Genomic DNA, 19020 nt, shown 5'->3' on the forward strand with positions numbered 1-19020 from the left:
CTTCATAGGAGAAATGTTGAAGGGCATGGTAGTTATGTGACCCCCGAGTCAAGGAAATAAATAACTACAGTATACAATCTTTAGAAGATACCTGAAGGCAGCCCTGTATACGGAAGTTTTTTTAATGTTTAATGTTTTATTATGTTTTTATATATTTTGGAAGTTACTCAGAGTGGCTGGGGCAACCCAGTCAGCTAGGCAGGGTAATAACAACAACAACAACAACAACAACAACAACAACATCCCTATTTTCATTAGAGAAATGTTGGAGAATATGAGATAACATGAATGTCTGTATGTGAAGCAAAGTATTTTTTTAAAGGCAATTAAAACAAGATGTGTGTGTGTGTGTGTGTGTGTGTGTGTGTGTGTGTGTGAAAAGAGTATTTTTAATATATTTCTCCTCCCTCCATAATGTGTCAACATGGTGGTTAGCAAATCAGTAATTTCCAAAACATTAAAAACACTCATGCACTGTATATGGAATATAGAATGGAAACTGTGGATGAAGAAGTGAATGAATGCCAGACTAGTAATGTAGCTATCTAACATTTCAAGTTAGATGCAGGGTGATATTTAAGTACTGTGTGACATTCAAAAGCAGAACCATACACCTAACCTTATGATGATGCTCCTAATTTGAATACTGTGTTAAATAAATTCTTCTAGCTACTTCATTCATTAGAGCCTTGAGTCTAACTTAGGCCTGATTCAGACAATCTTTTCTGGTTTCCTAAATCATGATTTATGCATTTGTTAACCCCAGTTAAAAGCAATTGTCTGAAGCTGTGCACTAAATATGGTTTACTAATGATGGTTAATAGGCACTCACTAACCAGTGTTTATAGTTGGTTTATAAACATTGGTTTCTGTTAAGCGTAGCTTAGCATGATGTCTGAACCCAGACCTGGTTAAGGGGCTGAAGCCACCAGAACACCACTAGTAAAGAGTGGCTGAAAATTTATAACCCAGAGGGACATTTCCCCACTGCCCAGGATACACCATGGGAAACAGCACTGGGGTTGCATAGCGGCTCTATGGCTAATTTTGGATTTCAATTATTTAGATCTTCCACCACCCTGTTACACACCACATGATTATAATTTTCTCCCTTCTCAGAAGTCTTCTACTTCTTTCCTCTTCTCATTTCCCTTCAGACCAGTAAGATATAAAGTTTATTCCCCTTTGGCTACTAATCTGCAATGTGATCTGATTTTTGTTCATTTATTTTTATAGTTGCATATTCCTTAAAGAGATGTTACTCTGTTCCTTCCTACTCAGAAGTAAGCTTCACTGGGCTCAGGCTCCCTCCCAGGTAGGTGTATAAAGGATTATCATGTGAAACTGTTTTTTTGCACTTCCTGCTTTTGTAATTCAGACGTGGGTTGGGTTGGGGAGGATTTGATTACAATGTACATCTGATTTTAAAAGTGACTCTCTTCTTAATTTTGCTAATGAAAGACTGAAAGCAGGAGTGACACATCTCAGACTAAAATGGGTTCTATCCTTCCTTGTGAAAACGACCTCTGCTTTTTCCTTGCACAGCAGATGGTAGGATAAGTCTATAAATCTACCCTGTTTTTGGCTTTCAGATGTTGGCAAGATACATGCAAAATTGCTTCTGATTTTTGTTTCAGGGCTGGTTAGCTGGAGCAAAACATATTCCATGCTGTTCTATTACCACAAGGCCTAAGGAATTGAGACTGTTTGGCTCAGAGGACAAATGAAATGAATCCATCTTTTATAAGCAACTTGGCTCCCCCACCCCACCCTTTGGGGCTGTGTGACACAAACTGGGTCCAGTGCCAAGTCCCAAGTTTAAATTTGGGTTTAACTTGTTTTAAAACAACCCCACTGCTGTGTGATAGTAAATCACTGTGAATAGTGTAGCAGCTGAAACTTAATGGGATTACCTAGGGTTGCAGCCCCCACTGAATAAACAAGACAGGGAGGCTGTGAAGGGCACCAAAACTGGTTTGCATGTTGTCAGCTGTACGATGTCACAGACCATTTGGGCTGCTTTAAGACTGTTGACACTACTAGTCTTAGAATTCCTCAGAAAGAGGATCCACTCCTTGTTTTCTCTTGTATTGTACATTTATTGAATCTGATTAAGCAGATTCAGTGTCCTGCAATTTTAGTTTAGGTGTGCTCTTGTACTACTTTTATTTTCCACACTGTGTTAATTGCTCATCAGCAGTGCATGTTTTAATTTCAAAGGCCATTTAATTTCCTAGGTGCTCTAGCTGGCCCACATAAATGGTAATTAATTAGGCTCAGGGGGATGGTATCAGGGGTCACTGAGCATGTTCAGTGTGTCCTCTGTTGCCATAATAGGGTGTGCAGCAGTGGGGCGGGGGACAAGAGGGAGCAATATTCCTTAACTGAAGGGAACTTTGTGGGCTGTGCATGAAATGTCATAGGGTAGATCAAAGACTCTCTGCAGGGAGCAGGAAAGAATAGCTGCATTGTATACGAGACAGAACAGAAAATGGGGATTCTTAAGCCGGGCTCTCTGGAGCCCTGCATAGTTGCAAAATTCGCTTTAGTGCTGGTTCTGGAGTATATCTTATTAATTTTCACATTATCATCAGTTAATCAATCATAATAACAGCAGCACTTTCAGCTGAGCCCAGAAACAGAATGGCTACTTTAGACAAACAAATCCTTACATTTTAGGAGGAATCTCCATACTTTGGGACACACTGTGTTTTCATTATACTGACTGATTGCAGAAATTTAATAATTCAGCCACAGAGTAGCTCAGAGTAGCATTCAAGTTTAAGCACAATAAGGTCTCATTCCATAAAATATTAAAATAAGCAAAAATTGAGGCTGTCATAAAACCAGAACTATACTCTCAATCGGTCCAAAAAATCTTTAAATGCCTGGGGAAATGAAAAGGTATAGAATCACGACTCCACCTATCGGAAGGCCTAATCTCCAACCACCTACAAAGGTTGCCCCATATAAAGTGCATTACAGAACTTCAAACAGGATGTTATCAGATCACGGATCACTTCGTTTTATGTTACGGTTTATTTATACACCACTCTCTGGAACAAAGGCTCCCAGAATATTAATGCAAAGGAAACATATACAGTAAAAGTACAATCAATACAACCAATCAATCCATCAAAATAATATAAAATAGCAAAATTGCTAAATACTTGCTATGAATACACTGGATATACACTGGTGAGCTGCATTTATGCTCTCATCACATTCCTCACTTAAAAGCTAGGTTAATTTACGTCCCTGTTCCCTCCTCACCTCTCAAGGCTCTCAGCAGTCACCCAGGGGAGTGCCTTTGCCCTCATCACAGTGGTGATCTAAAGGGCAATCCCACCTAGTGAGGTCCAGCAGGTGGCTAAAAGAGAAAGACCCTCTTTCCTTTCTGGGCTGACCAGGTGAGGCTGGCGCACTAGGGGTTACCTAGTGCCCATGGCAGCCTCCCAATAAAAAGGCCTGCCTCACCCTACCCTGGGAAAGCAACTACAGCTGTGGCAAATTTCTTACTCTTGTTCTTTATGGGTGGAACTAGCTGCCCAAGCCTCCTGGTTTCTGCAACAGGCTGCTCTTCTCCATTTGTAGCAGAAAGCACTGGGAGGTGCATGTAGGTATTCACCTCCCAGCCAGCAATAGTGTTTTTACTGCTACATGCCTTCTACGACCAGGCTATCTCTGTCTAGGAGGGGCCACAGCTAGTCTACCAGTCTACCAAGAGGACAGTACATGCTATGGAAGGCAATATGAACTCCTGGTTTGGATCTAAAGTTGGACAGTTTGTTGGTTTTGAGCGATTTGTTGTTCTTAAATACACTTATGGGGAGGGTTATCTAAAACAGCCTTTGTTGTCGAGGGCTGATGGAAGTTGAAAACATCTGGAGCGCACCAACTTTGTGAAGGCTGAATGAGATGATGTCATACATGGTCATGTTAGTGAGAGTTCATTATCAAAACTAATTTCAGTATAGGAGATCGGCAGATACACCAACCATGAAATAATGGGAACAAATTTATGAATATGCTACAATGGCAAAATTGGACACAGAAAAATGTATATTTTGCAAGTTGGACTCTATTTTTAAAAAAGTCAAATTGTGGTGCAATGTGTGTTTAATGTTTTCAATATGTGTCAGATTCAATGTATTGCATGTGTATTTAAATGAAATGCTTCATTGTCTTCTTTGAGATTGGGAACAAAGTTTGTCTTGGCAGGACTGCCTAGCAACATTATAATTTTCTTTCTAGTAGAAACTGATTTAACAAACTTGTTTTTTTAATGTAGTTTTGCAAATTGTGAATATAAACAGAACAAGGCAATGTTTTACAAACAGGCCCAGAAACCAAGTGAAGCTTAACATTTTAATATGAATTTAACATAAATGTTCAGCTTCAGGTTTTGTGAGGTTAATTTGGTATTCAAAACCCAACATCTGAATTGTATCCACAAGGCTCACGGTATTTGTATTTGGATTCAAATTCAACCGTTTCTTCTTAAGTTGTACCATCTATAACTTCAGCACTAGTTCTGCCCCCACTTTATTCCAATTCCCAGTTAAATGACAAAATTCTGATTGTTTTACTAATCGGAATGCAATGATAATTTCACATATTTCACAGGAGCTTTATGAAAACACCAGGAATTCAGACTGGAAAAAAAAAATAAGTTTTGAGGACTTCTTGAAGCTGATTGGCATCAGGGTTCACGTAGGTTGGAGCTAGCCACCTAAACAAGGTCAGCAAAATCTGGCACTCTGTTGTCACTCTGTTTAACTGCATCCTGTTAAAACGCTATCAGCTATGAAAAGAGGTGCTGTAGAATAGTGTACTTTATGTTAACTGTTATCAGGCTTTTTCAGAAACCACACTGATTTGAATCAGTGACACTTTTGTGAATGTTTTATGGGTGCAGAAGTCTGCAAATCTCTAATGGTAATTTGGGAATGATATACATCAGTATTATTCTGCATATTCAATCAAATCGCTGTGTGTGTCTTGCCAATTAGCACACAAGTGATGCTGTAATGGGTATTATTTTATGTTTTTGAATGCAATTCTGCAGATGAAGAGTATTAACCTTTTCAGGGGCTGGGTAGACAGTGAGAGGAGATTGCTTTCTTGTTTTGCTTTCGTCTGAGGACAGAGATGTAAGGAGTTACGGTAGGTTTCCTATATCCACCAAGCTCTGTGGGAGTAATTTTGAGTCCCAGAGGGTTTGAACTGGCATGCCTTGCAATACTTCCCAAGGTTGCATCACTTCTAGCAAGTTTTTCAAGTTCTTCTCTGTGGTATCTGAGATGCTTATTAATAAGTAATCCTAATGGCAAGCTAGAGGCAACCAGATTAATAGGAGAAAAATATTGAACAGCATGGTTGTATTATCATTAACTAGGAGAGGTGATGCAAACAATAAACAAGGAATGGGTTATATTTCTCTGTTGCATCTCAGTAACTTGGTCTCTGCCAAGTGTGTTTATATGCTGCATGGACCATTCCAAATTTTACATGAAGAAATCCAATATAAAATAAGAAAAGTTTTATCCAAGGATTTGCAGGATTTGTGCATTGGTTTGGATGCCATTTTTGGATCCCATCCAAGCTTGTGGTTTGCTATCTGTAAAGCTGCATTATTTTGTAGAAGGAACTGCTGAAGTGGTCAAACCAGTTTCTTTGTTGGATTATTTGTGGGGGGGGGGTCATTCTTTGTTACTATGTTAACTATTTTTTTTAATACAGTATATTGTAAACATTCATGCATGGCTATAATATCAAAAGGTGACATTTGTGAAGGAATTATCATAGACCTAATACCACATATAGTGCTTCAACTAATTTCCAGTGCAATACTTTTAAATGGAATCAGTTCACACATTAATTTGCTAGTAACCATAACATTTGTAAGCTGCCCAAAGCTGTAGCAAGTGAATGTATGCATGTATGTATTAAGTAGTGGGTTGACAAAGTAGACGACAGAGATTTCTCCAAGTAGTTCTTTATAAGTAAGCTGGAACTGAACTGAACTGAACAGCTCAGCTAGCCTGCTTTTATAGGCAGCTGACTGTCAACATTGTAACAACAACAACCTAGGGTTTCCTGCCTAAATTAACTGACGTGGACCTGAGTGAAAAGTATATACACAATACCCCTGGTAGCCAGGGTGAGAACTTCAATACATAACAGTATGTATGTGAGAAGATAGCGAGCAAGAAAGAAGCAGAAAGAGAAACATTAAAACATGTCTTCTTCAAGCAATTTCAAGATTGTCCTGCTCACATTTAGCCAATCTGGGATTTACAGTTCAGACTTGTGCATGTTTATTCAGAAGTAATGATGCTTTCAGGTAGGAGTTTATTGTGGGATTGGCACTGCTTATGCATACAAGCTTTTCACAGCATCTACATTACATCATTAACATTAAAAGGCCAACCCATATTCTCCCCTTTAATCCAGATTTCTCTTTTCTGCAGAAAATCCAGCAGGTTAATTTTGTTTGTGTGAATGTGTGTATATTTGATATGTGTTGTAGACTTCTAAACTGCTTAGACATCTACTTTGGCATTAAGTGGTATATAAATTCCATAATAGTAAAGGTAGTTAAAAATAATAACCTGTTGCTAATTTCTTTTTGGCAACATCTGAACCAGCCCCTATATAAAGTACCCTAATTCTCACTGAATTCAATGGTACTTATTTCCTAATCCCTTTCAAATGCATCTTGGATTCCAGCCTTATTTATTGTGTGGATTTTCAGAGGATATTTTCTCCTCCAAATAGAAAATTGTGAAGGCATAGATACCATTAATTTATTACACTTTTATTCTCTTCTTCCAATGAGCTAAGGATAACGTGTGACATACATAGCCCCCCAGCCCAGTTTTTACCAAGGTCATTAAAGACCATGGCAGGATATAGACAAGTGTTTCAACAGGCATTTTGAAAAGGTATATATGTGTACGGAAGGCTCGGAGATGTTTTATATTATTTACCCTCTCTGTGGTGACTCCTGTTTTAAGGTTTGTTTATGAAGGAGGTCTACAAGGGTTATCTCACCATGTGATCCATTTAATTGCAGGGGATGTTTGATTTACTGTCTAGGCTTAGGTGCAGATGGTTCTATTTGTCTTTTATCGATAAGGGTTCTCCAGTGATAACAGGTGCTCTCTAAAAAGCAGGCCTCTTGGTACATTCCCCACCCCCCGCACCCCTTTCTGCAATATTTGTTTAGGGCAACAGAGCATTGCTGAATTCTCCCTATACAATGACTGTTCAGGATCCCTGCCCAGTAGAGGAGGGGACAGATGGTAAAACAGGCCCAGGGGTTCCAGTTTACAAGGGCTTCCTCAAATAGCACACGAAGAATGATACGGTAATAAAAAGCCAGCCACCTTGTGCCTTTGTCCTTCTTTGTAACTACCAATTAGCTGCAGTTTTATTGTCGCTGTCCATGGCTTACATGCTACAGGAGCAACACCAATTTCTTTGTTATTGCTCTTGTAATGTTAGTAAAACTATTCCAGTGATTTGAGAACAAATCAGTAAATACTTCCCTGGGTCAAAAATTATTTCCCCCCTTCTCTTAATAGTACCACGTTCTCATTCATTCTCTTCTTAATAAGAAACACACATGAGTGGTCTACGGTTCAGGTTAATTTACAGTCATGTACCAGTTTCCAGGGACGCGGGTGGCACTGTGGTCTAAACCAGTGAGCCTAGGACTTGCCAATCAGAAGGTCAGTGGTTCGAATCCCGCAACGGGGTGAGCTCCCGTTGCTTGGTCCCTGCTCCTGCCAATCTAGCAGTTTGAAAGCATGTCAAAGTGCAAGTAGATAAATAGGTACCGCTCCAGCAAGAAGGTAAACAGTGTTTCCGGGCGCTGCTCTGGTTCGCCAGAAGCGGCTTAGTCATGTTGGCCACATGACCCGGAAGTTGTACGCCGGCTCCCTCGGCCAATAAAGCATGATGAGCGCCACAACCACAGAGTCGGCCACGACTGGACCTAATGGTCAGGAGTCCCTTTACCTTTACCTTTACCAGTTTCAAGCAGACAGCGATATGGAAACTTTTCATTTTCCATATGATTGTCTATCTTATTATTGTGAATACATTGTTTCGGATCTGAAGCTAGGGTGGCCAGGGACAAAACTGAACAGGGCTCCTACAACCTGTAATAGTTATGTAGAAGAGAGGATTTTAGCAAATGTACTGGCATGACAGGCCACACCTGTTGAGATTCCATCTTCTGCACAGGTACTAAAGGTCCTCTTTTGCACCTGGCCTCTCTACCTGAAGTCCAAAGAAGCTTCCATGAGAGGCAGTCATGGCCACCGATGTAGATGGCTTTAAATTCATGGAGGATAAGGCCAGCAATAGATGGGCGCATTCTACTTCCACTGGCCAGACACAGTATGCTTCTGAATACCAGTTGCTGGAAAACACCTGAGGGAAGAGTGCTCTTGTGTGCTTCTGACAGGCATCTGGTTGGCCACCATGAGAACAGGATGCTGGACTTTGATGGGCCACAGGTCTGGGCCAGCAGGCTGCTCTTTGGGCAGACTAAGGTCCCCCATTGTGTATGTCACACTGGAGCCTACTATATGGCTCTGAATAGGCAAGCAGTGGCTATATCAACTAAACTAGGGGGCAGCAAACTTTTTCAGCAGGGGGCCGGTCCACTGTCCCTTAGACCTTGTGGGGGGCCGGACTATATTTTGGAAGAGAAAAAATATGAATGGATTCCTATGCCCCACAAATAACCCAGAGATGCATTTTAAATAAAAGCACACATTCTACTCATGTAAAAACATGCTGATTCCCGGACCGTCCGTGGGCCAGATTGAGAAGGCGATTGGGCCAGATCCAGCCCCCGGGCCTTAGTTTGCCTACCCATGAACTAAACTGAGGCTATGCAGAGTCTTCTCCCCACCCCAGCACTTTTCTCATCTATTGCCATCATGGCAACATGACTTCAAACTAGTTCATGGGTCTTGGTTCTTTAACTGTAATAATGGAGTAGGGTTTTTTTTGGGGGGGGGGGTGTAATAGCACTATTAAGCCGAGATTCTGAAATTACTTGTGCACCACTGATTGCAGTTCTCCTTACTAGGGCCAACCCAACACATTTTGTTGCTGTATCTGCTTTGCACCAATGAGACAGGACAGTACTTGCTCTGCAACTCTGGGGGAAAAAATTGCCCACACAAAACTTACATAAATCACCTTGACAATTTTCTGAAAGGCAATTGTTGTTACAATCCCCCTCCCCCCCCTCCATGAATTCACTGAACACATGTGGCCATTTGTCTAAGCAGTTCTAATATTAGTTCTATATCTCAAATCATCATACTGACGATTTACTCAAAGCGACAGTCAGTGGATATTTGTCAGGGTAACATTCTTTGATGTTCCCTATCAATGAAAGTAGCTTTGTCTGATGAGCCTGAAAAGCAATCTTACAGTTTGTCTGGAACATGATGAGGTTTTTTAAATATATATACCGTGTGTGTGTGTGTGTGTGTGTGTGTATATATATATATATATATATATATATGCTTTCGTAGATTTTCACGGGTACAGGAATGCAGGTTTTGGTGTCTTCGGGTGTCTTCCCGTGTAAGAGTCGGGGTGTCTGTGCGACGTTTCGACGAGGTCTCACTCGTCATCTTCAGGCTGGTGCTTTCGGCTTCTTGTTACTGGAACAGAGCAGAATCTGGTGTTTGAGTTCCTATAAATACTGTTGAGGGGTGTGGTGTATAGCCTCCAACGTTCTGGGCAGAGAGGAAGTTCCTAGATTAGTGTGCCTTTTCTTCTTTTGTTCCTTAATTACTTGAGGGATATCTTGGGTGATTTCATGAGTGATATTCTGAATATCACTGGGTGGGTCATTAAGTGTAGATTAGTTGCTAAAGCTTTCGTGTCTTGACCTCTTGAGCTTGTGAAGAGTTTTTCTGAGAAGATGGCTGTGCTGCATTTAGTTGTGCTCTGGCTTGGCTTCGTGTATAGGGGCGAGCTGTGGTTTTGTGCCTTGTGCCAGCCAGATCTGTGTAGGGATTGCAGGGGGGTGCAGCATCCGGAGGTGCCACTATAGTTTGGCTACTGGATGGAGTCTGTAATATGTCTGTGGAGAGGGTCTGGGTTTGGGTCTGGTGTGGTTGATTGGTGACGGCGTTCTGTGTGCCTCTGGTTCTGGTGTCGGTTTTTGTGGGGAGGGCCAGACATCTGGAAATTAGCCCTCCCCACAAAAACCGACACCAGAACCAGAGGCACACAGAACGCCGTCACCAATCAACCACACCAGACCCAAACCCAGACCCTCTCCACAGACATATTACAGACTCCATCCAGTAGCCAAACTATAGTGGCACCTCCGGATGCTGCACCCCCCTGCAATCCCTACACAGATCTGGCTGGCACAAGGCACAAAACCACAGCTCGCCCCTATACACGAAGCCAAGCCAGAGCACAACTAAATGCAGCACAGCCATCTTCTCAGAAAAACTCTTCACAAGCTCAAGAGGTCAAGACACGAAAGCTTTAGCAACTAATCTACACTTAATGACCCACCCAGTGATATTCAGAATATCACTCATGAAATCACCCAAGATATCCCTCAAGTAATTAAGGAACAAAAGAAGAAAAGGCACACTAATCTAGGAACTTCCTCTCTGCCCAGAACGTTGGAGGCTATACACCACACCCCTCAACAGTATTTATAGGAACTCAAACACCAGATTCTGCTCTGTTCCAGTAACAAGAAGCCGAAAGCACCAGCCTGAAGATGACGAGTGAGACCTCGTCGAAACGTCGCACAGACACCCCGACTCTTACACGGGAAGACACCCGAAGACACCAAAACCTGCATATATATATATATATATATATGCACCACTTCAAATCTGGAATTCAATTATTTATAAAATAATGTGCTGTTCACACTTTGGAACTAGAGTAAGCCTGTTAATGAAGAAAAGTGTGAGGGTGGATGTCAGTCATCCATATGGGTTTTGGACTAGAAATTGATTGCTCAGGCCAAACTAGATACAATGGTGTGATGATGGACCTACCGGTATTTTGTTTAAACTTTAAACTTGGATCTGCCACAGTCATGCATATACCTTGTGTGTGTGTATATATGCTGACTTCAACAACTTAAGGAGTGAGTAAATGAAGTGTATAAAATTTTCCCCACATTCATGGTTTACGCTCCCACATTCCCCCCCAACCCCTCCACCAGTTGGTTTTCTTCAGCTGAGCTCCAAAACTAGAAGGAAACTGTGCTGGAAGAAAAGCATGGCCCATTCTTCTCATTTCCAATGTCTTCTGCCTGTATTCCTGCTGTTGCTTGTCCTTGATTCTGAGAAAGTGATGAAATCTTATTTGTTCACTAATGGCTGGACCCTTGTGGGGCTTCCTTCCTCTTAATCAGCAACAGGCTGTTTCTTTGGGGAATGTGGTAATATTTGCATCAGTCATATGCTCCAGGGACAGGGATGTTGCTATACCGAAACTTTCAAGTTATTAGATAAGTTTAGCTGCTGAGTATAACTACCTGTTTGAGGGTTTATTTAATATTCATTTTGTAGGAAGGAAAGACACAGGGGTATAAAGTCCAGTGTTGGAAACATGATTGATATTCAGTACAGGGAGTTTTCAAGTTTACATCTTGCTTCCAGTGTCATCCCCACCCTGTTGTTTTTTCCTTCAACCAAGATTGTTGTTGTTGTTTAGTCGTTTAGTCGTGTCCGACTCTTCGTGACCCCATGGACCAGAGCACGCCAGGCACTTCTGTCCTCCAAGATTAGACTCCTGTAAAGTGAGTGTGTTGCTTATTCTGCAAAGGTAATAGAAAGGAGACTCTGGAGAGCAGGGCAACAGAGGAACTGCTCTTCATTTGTGCTGCTCTGTGCTATAGTTCAATTTTGCCTGCCATTTAACTGTTTAACATGAGCTCAACTGAGGAGCAAATGTAGCATGTACATGAGATGAGTTTTCTTTGCTGTATTTTAATATATTTCTATCTAAGCCTTGATATTAGGAACATGTTCCAATTGTTTTGCTAAAAGACACTGCTTAATGATACCAAATAGGCCATCCTGAAAGGGTCAGGAGATGTCATGAGGTGAGCAGTCTCGTGTTTAAATATACTGGAGGTGGTAGGGCAACAGTTCCCATTTCTCTGCACCTGTATGTCCCTCCCCCAATACGTATTGGGGCACACTGCTGCTGCTTTCCCCCTTCATTCTTCCTCCCTCCCCACTTCCTTGATTCCTAACTGGGGTTTAAGGTCCAAGGTTGGTATGGAATTATTCTGGACAGCAAGGAAATGATAGATTAAAGCACATTGATCCATGAGCAATCAACTTTGTACTCTGTTACAACATCATATGAACCAGAAGCATAGAATCGTAGAGCTGCAAGGGACCCTGAGGATCATCTAGTCCAACCCCCTGCAATGCAGCTGTCCCATATGGGGATCAGACCTGCAGCCTTGGTGTTATCAGCACCATGCTCTAACCAATTGAGCTATCCAGTTGCCAGCTGTAGCAATTGAGCATCCACTTTCACACCATTCCCAATGAAATGAACTCATGAAAGTTAAGGTCTGTTAGCTGTAGTTGTGTGTGGAGAGAGGAGAGCTTGGGGAGGAGGAGGAGGAGGAAGGAAAGTGGTTATCAGTCATTCATTCCAGTTTGTCTGTAGTTTGTTTCATTGTACAAATGTTACTCCACACTCTCCAGTGCATTTTCCCATTACTTTTTGAGAAGTCCGTTTTGCGGGGTGGGGTGGGAGAGAAGACAACAGGTTTGTTGCAGAAGTGCTCAATCAACTTTAATTGTGCAAACCCTGAATTTGCCAGAATGTGATTGAATCCCACCCCAAAGCTGTGACATTCTGGAAGCGCCTGTGTTTTATGTATTAACTATGAAGAAGTATATGTTACTTCCAATGAGCACCAGAAACGCAGAATTAGGTTTGCTGAATCATTAAGATGGTGCATTGTTGTTCTTTTGCTTTATATTTTCGCACTAGCCCTGAAGAAGCCCTGGGGCAGCATTGCTGCCACATTTTTTTTTTTTTTGGCTTCAGATTGGGAGCATCTTTCATTTTTTGGGGTCAAGGTAGCTTTTGTAAAAAGGCACTGGATTAGAACAATGTCAAACCCTCATTTGGCCTATTCTGCCTAATATTTGTGCCGAGTTTTACTTTCTCTGAGGTCTGCTCTCTAGTTTTTCTTTCCCGCAACAGCCCTACTACAATGTGGAGACCTGCCAGGATAAGGCTCACCTCTCACTAAGATGTACTTTGCTGAATCCAATCACTCAGGTATGATGAGCCAGGCTTCCTGAGCATCAGAAAAGAGGCTTGAAAACAATGAAAATAAAGACAGATGGATATCTTTCAAGTTTATTAATATAAACATTCAGATTTAAATGTGATCACATTTTAAATGGAAACTAAAAGAAATGAAGCCTTAAAAACAACAACTCATAAATCATGAGATGGGGTTATTAGTGCACCAAGGATACCTAGTTTGTGGAAGTGACATGTGCTTGTAATGGTGGAGGAGGAATTCCAGGTGGATGGTGTCTGTTATTTTATCACCCCACATTTATGTAAACAAAGGGATGAAGCAGGCAAACTTAGTCAAGTGAATCTCTTCTTAATTACAGTTTGCCCACCTCTTCTTGCAGCAGTATTCCAGGAACTTCCAGCTCAGTTTTATAAATGGCTCATGTATCTGCAATGGCAGCAGAATTTTTGTCCTAATTTGCTCCCACATGAATAAACTGAAATGGACATCTCATCAGCACAAAGGATGCACCGTTTTGCATCTAGATTCTGCTCCCAAGAACAATTGTGCTGAGGTAGGGAAGAAAAAAAAGAGAGAGCTAAAATCCCCAAGAAAAAGAAAACCGATGATACAGCAGCCTGAACGCAGTTGCTATTCAAAGATGCTTCCCCCATGTGCTGCACTTGCACACAATGCCAAAGTCACAGCTGATGCGTGTTCTGTTTTATTTCTTTCGTGAAGCGCACCCCAAGGTGATTTAACAATGAAAACATCAACAATAAAAATGTATATCGAAACAATTTCAAGTCCTGTACAGATGCAGACTTGGATAAAAAAAACCTTCACTATAAATGGCTGGCTGAAAATGGAAGGTCTTCAGTAGGGGACAAAAAGATAACAGGCATGTTGCCTTGATTGTATATGTCAGGGGTTCAGGAGCAGAGGCGAGGGCAAGGGAGGAAACAGAGAGCGAGGGGGAGGAGGCAGAAGAAAGGATGAGTGATGACGACGACCCGAGATCTCCGAGTCTTTCCAGTGAATCAGAAGATTCACAAAAAGGAGCACCAGTGGCCAGGGCAAGGGGGGAGACTAGGGGGACACCCCAGGAAGATAGAGCCAGAGGGGACTCAGAGGGGAGCAGTTGGAGATCGGGACCAGCGTCACCGCCAGAGAGTAGGAAAGAGGAGGAGCGCCAGGGATCAAGCGCTGGCAGCTCGCAACAGGAGGGAGGGCACGAGTCAGGAGTGGCCACACCTTCATCGGGGAGCGAAGTGACGGTTAGACGGAAAGTGGAAGGTTGGGCGCGCGCGCCAAGTTCAAATGCACAGGAAGGTGGCGCAGTAGGCAGCCCGGAAAGGGAGCCAGGTCCTAAAGCCCGGCGCAAGGAGACAGGAGAGTCAGGGGGGTCAGCGTCAGAAGAATCCCGGAAGGAAGAGACCCAGGGGGGCAGTGGGACCCAGAGGAGAACTGTCAGGCGGAAAAGGTGGAGCAGGGCTAGGATATTAAGTTGGTGCGCAAGGGGCGGAGACTCAGACGGAGCTTCGCCGATCTAAGCATAAGACGTAGGGTTGCACGCAGCAGCTCGAGAATGGAGACTGTAACTCAATAAAGACTTTTATTTAACGATCGCTGGCTAGCGTGATCCTCTGTGAGCTAGGATCTGGAAGTAACCCTGACAGTAAGCTCCGTCACATCAAATTGTGGGCATCCACGGCCTCGCGGAGAGGAGAGAAAGCGGGTGCCTACAAGAGAGCTCACGAACGGCAGGCAATATGACGGCCGAACAGCAAATAACGGAACTCAGAGAAGCAGTTTCACGACTGAATGCCGAGGCGCTGGCGTCCAGGAAGAGAGAGGAGGAAGCAGCTGCCGCCTACAGGGATCTCCAGGTCAGGTTGGACGTGCTTACGAAGCAAGGGCAACAGACACCCAAATCAGAGGGGATTGGGTTGGGGAGACGCACAGGCGGTCTGGTCTCTCACTTCGATGGGAATTTGCAACAGTACCCCAACTTTAGAGCAGACGTAATGTGTGCACTGCAACTACTGCACAAAGACTTTAGAGATGAACAAGAGAAAGTGGGGTTCATCATGTCCCATTTGCATGGAGACGCAAAAGCATGGCTGCACAATTTGTGGAGAGATAAGGATCCTGCGCTCCAAAATGCGGACGCCTTTATTAAAGCGATGGATGGCTGTTTTTTATCAAGCATTGACGTGGATCTTGCCCGAAAGGAGGTGCATGGACTAAGGCAAGGGAGGGCCAGCGTAAGGCAGTATCATGCCCGCTTTTTCGCTTTGGTCAGTGCCCTGGAATGGGACAGAGATTCGGCTCCCGTCAGAGACCTTTTTTGGGAGGGCTTGCACAACTCGGTTAAAGATGAGATTGCGAGGGGGGAGAGACCCCGGACCACGCAGGAGATCGTTCAGAGGGCGCTGGCGGTGGGGGTGCGGCTGGAAGAACGTCCGTGGAGCAGGGACGAAGGGCGCAGCGGGCGCAAACCAGCCAGGGGCTCCTCCTTCCTTCCCAGAGAAGCAGCGCGTGCGCAATCCACGCCTCCAACAGGGGGAGGGGTGGAACCGATGGAGGTTGGGAGTGCAAGGGCTCAGTCAGCAGCCAGAGCCCTAGCACCGGCAGCAGTGAAAGCGAAGCCTCCTAGAGGGAACAGGAAGTGTTATATCTGCGAGGATCCAGGGCATATGGCGAAAGAGTGTCCCCGGAGGCTCCACAAGCACACTGCAGCCTCAGCAATGGTGACTGCAGCAACGCAGCAAGGAGAACCACAGCAGGGAAACGACGATGTCTGGCTGGAGGAAGAGGCACTGGGGCCCAGCCAGACGTGTCAGTGAAGCAGTCCCCAGAGATTTTACCGCCCATGGACCCCCTCCCGCCCAAGCCAGTAGTGAGGCTCACCGCATCGCTCCAGCTACCCAATGGAATCACCATGGACGTGCCCATCACCGTCGACTCGGGAAGCAATGCAGACTTCATAGGGCAGGACTTTGTCGACCGGCACGCTATACAGTTGCTGCCTGCCACGCTGCCCCTGCAGGTTGTCACGGTGGATGGCAGGGAGCTGTTAGGGGGGCAAGTGGTGAAGCAGACGCCACCTATGGTGCTGCGGCTTGGAAATCACAGGGAAATCATCAGCTTCAACGTCACTCAACTGTCGGACACGCCTATTGTATTGGGCATGAGTTGGCTGGACAAGCACAGCCCGGCGCTGGCTTGGTACCAGAGGCAGCTGACCTTCGGCTCTTCCTTTTGTGCTGAACACTGCATCATGCCACGGCAGGAAGGGGAGCAAGAGGACTCACAGCTGCTGCTAGGCACGCTGCAAGCGATTCCCCACAAGTACGCAGAATTTTTGGAGGTTTTCTGCGAGAAGGAGGCAGACAAGCTACCCCCCCACAGACCATATGACTGCAAAATTGACCTGCTGCCGGGGGCGGCGCTGCCCAAAGGGAAGCTGTATTCCATGTCTGAAGACGAACTGCAGGAACTCAAAGAGTTCATAGATCATAATTTGGAGCGCGGTTTCATCCGAGAGTCCCAGGCGGCGGGGGGCAGTCCTGTATTCTTTGTGAAGAAGCGAGACACGCCCCAAAAAAGACTCGTAGTGGACTACCGCATTTTGAACAGTGTGACCAAGCCATCGGACTTCCCCATGCCCCGAATCGACGACCTCCTTCCAAAAGTACGCAAAGGCAGCGTGTTCACCAAGTTGGACCTGCGAGGGGCGTACAACCTCATTCGCATGCGGGAAGGAGATGAGTGGAAGACAGCCATGTTCACGCCCCTGGGCACCTACGAATATAGGGTTATGCCTTTTGGATTGCAAAATGGCTCCCACGTTTTTCAAGCTTTCATGCATCACGTGTTGGCGGGGCTCCTCTACAAAACGTGCGTCTGTTTCTTGGATGACATCCTGATCTTTTCGGAATCGCAGCAGGAGCATGACAGACACGTCAGGGAAGTACTGAGCAGGCTACAGCAACATAGGCTTTACGCCAAGCTGGAGAAGTGCCAATTCGACGTGACGGAGGTGGATTTCCTGGGCTACAAGTTGTCTGACAAGGGGCTCGCCATGGACAGCGGCAAGGTTCGAGCGGTGTTGGATTGGAAAAGCCCACGCAACCGGAAGGAGGTCCAACGGTTTGTCGGCTTCGCGAACTTCTATCGCAAGTTCATCAAAGGCTTTGCTATGCAGACAGCGGCCATCACGGACACGCTCAGTTCCAAGAAAAAGAAGTTCATCTGGACAGCACAGGCGGAGCAGTCCTTTCAGGCACTCAAGCGTCTTTTCGCGTCGGAAGAACAGCTACTTCATGTCGACCCCAGCAGGCCGATGAGAGTGGAAACAGACGCCTCGGACAGGGCCGTCGGAGCAGTCCTGCTGCAGAAGGACCCGCAGGGGGTTTGGAGGCCGGGAGCGTTTTACTCCAGGAAGCTCAGCAAGTCCGAACAGAACTACACCATCTGGGACAGGGAGTTGCTGGCTATTCATGCAGCGTTCAAAGCATGGAGGCACTTCCTGATTGGAGCCAAGCACACGGTGCAGGTCTGCACGGACCACAAGAATCTGGAGCACTGGCGCACGGCACAGTTCCTGAACCAGAGGCAGATACGTTGGGCTGAGTTCTTTGCGAACTTCGACTTCCGAATAGAGTATGTCCCGGGGGACACCAACATCATGGCGGACGCGCTCTCCCGTAAGCCACAGTATCTGGAGGACGCCACGCCAGCGGCCGCCATGCACATCTTCGCACCAACAGTGTGGGCGTGCGCTGCGGCGACAGTGGACCTGGAGGCGGTGCGACGAGCGTTGCAGAATGACTCCTTCGCGCAAGCAAAGATGGCAGAGATGCAAAGGGGCACGGCAGCGACCGACGGGTTCCAGCTGAGAGATGGATTGCTCATCCGCAAAGGGGCCATCTACGTGCCGGGAGACGAACTTCGCGCCAAGGTACTGCATCAGCTGCACGACGCGCCCACTGCCGGGCACTTTGGCAAGGAGAAGACGGTGGAATTAGTCGCCAGGGATTTCTGGTGGCCCGGAATGAGAGGGGAGGTCATGGACTACGTGGCGAGGTGCGACACCTGCCAGAGGGCCAAACCAGTGCACAGACCGCCGGCTGGACTGTTGGAACCGCTGCAAACTCCGGTCGAGCCATGGGAGAGAGTCGCCCTGGACTTCGTCACGGATCTGCCCAGCTCGAGGGGCAAGACGGTCGTGCTGGTGGTGGTGGACTTGTTCTCCAAGATGGCACATTTCATCCCGTGTGCGAAGGTGGCCACGGCGGAACAAACCGCCAAACTGTTCATAGACCACGTGTTCAAGGTTCACGGTCTGCCACGGTCTATTCTGTCCGACCGCGGGCGGCAGTTCATCTCGAATTTCTGGCAGAAGCTGATGGGCTTCCTAAACGTCAAGATCAACCTGGCGTCGGCGAGACACCCGCAGACCAACGGGCAAGCGGAGCGGGTCAATGCCATCATGCAGCAGTACCTGAGATGCTATGCGAATCAACAGCCTGCGACGTGGGTGGATTACCTGCCGCTCGCCGAGTTCGCCTACAACAACACGAAGCACGTGTCCACGGGGGTCACGCCGTTCTTCGCCAACAATGGGAGGCACCCCAGAACCTTCCCGGGACTGGAAAGAATGGTGGAGGGGGAGCCGCAGACAGCAGATGCGTTCGCGTCGGAGTTGCAGGAGGTCCACG

The 19020-nt window shown here is 45.4% G+C and overlaps 1 long non-coding RNA gene across 1 annotated transcript; it reads left to right on the plus strand.

Moving 5' to 3' along the window:
- The first annotated feature begins 1240 nt into the window (after positions 1–1240).
- On the plus strand, positions 1241–14189 carry LOC309538891. Its single transcript, XR_014222466.1, has 3 exons — positions 1241–1315; positions 4627–4741; positions 13249–14189. It is a non-coding gene; the product is annotated as an uncharacterized lncRNA (long non-coding RNA).
- Positions 14190–19020: the final 4831 nt, after the last annotated feature.

The sequence above is a fragment of the Podarcis vaucheri genome (genome assembly GCF_965113315.1).
Source record: "Podarcis vaucheri genome assembly, chromosome: 8".
NCBI lineage: Eukaryota > Metazoa > Chordata > Lepidosauria > Squamata > Lacertidae > Podarcis > Podarcis vaucheri.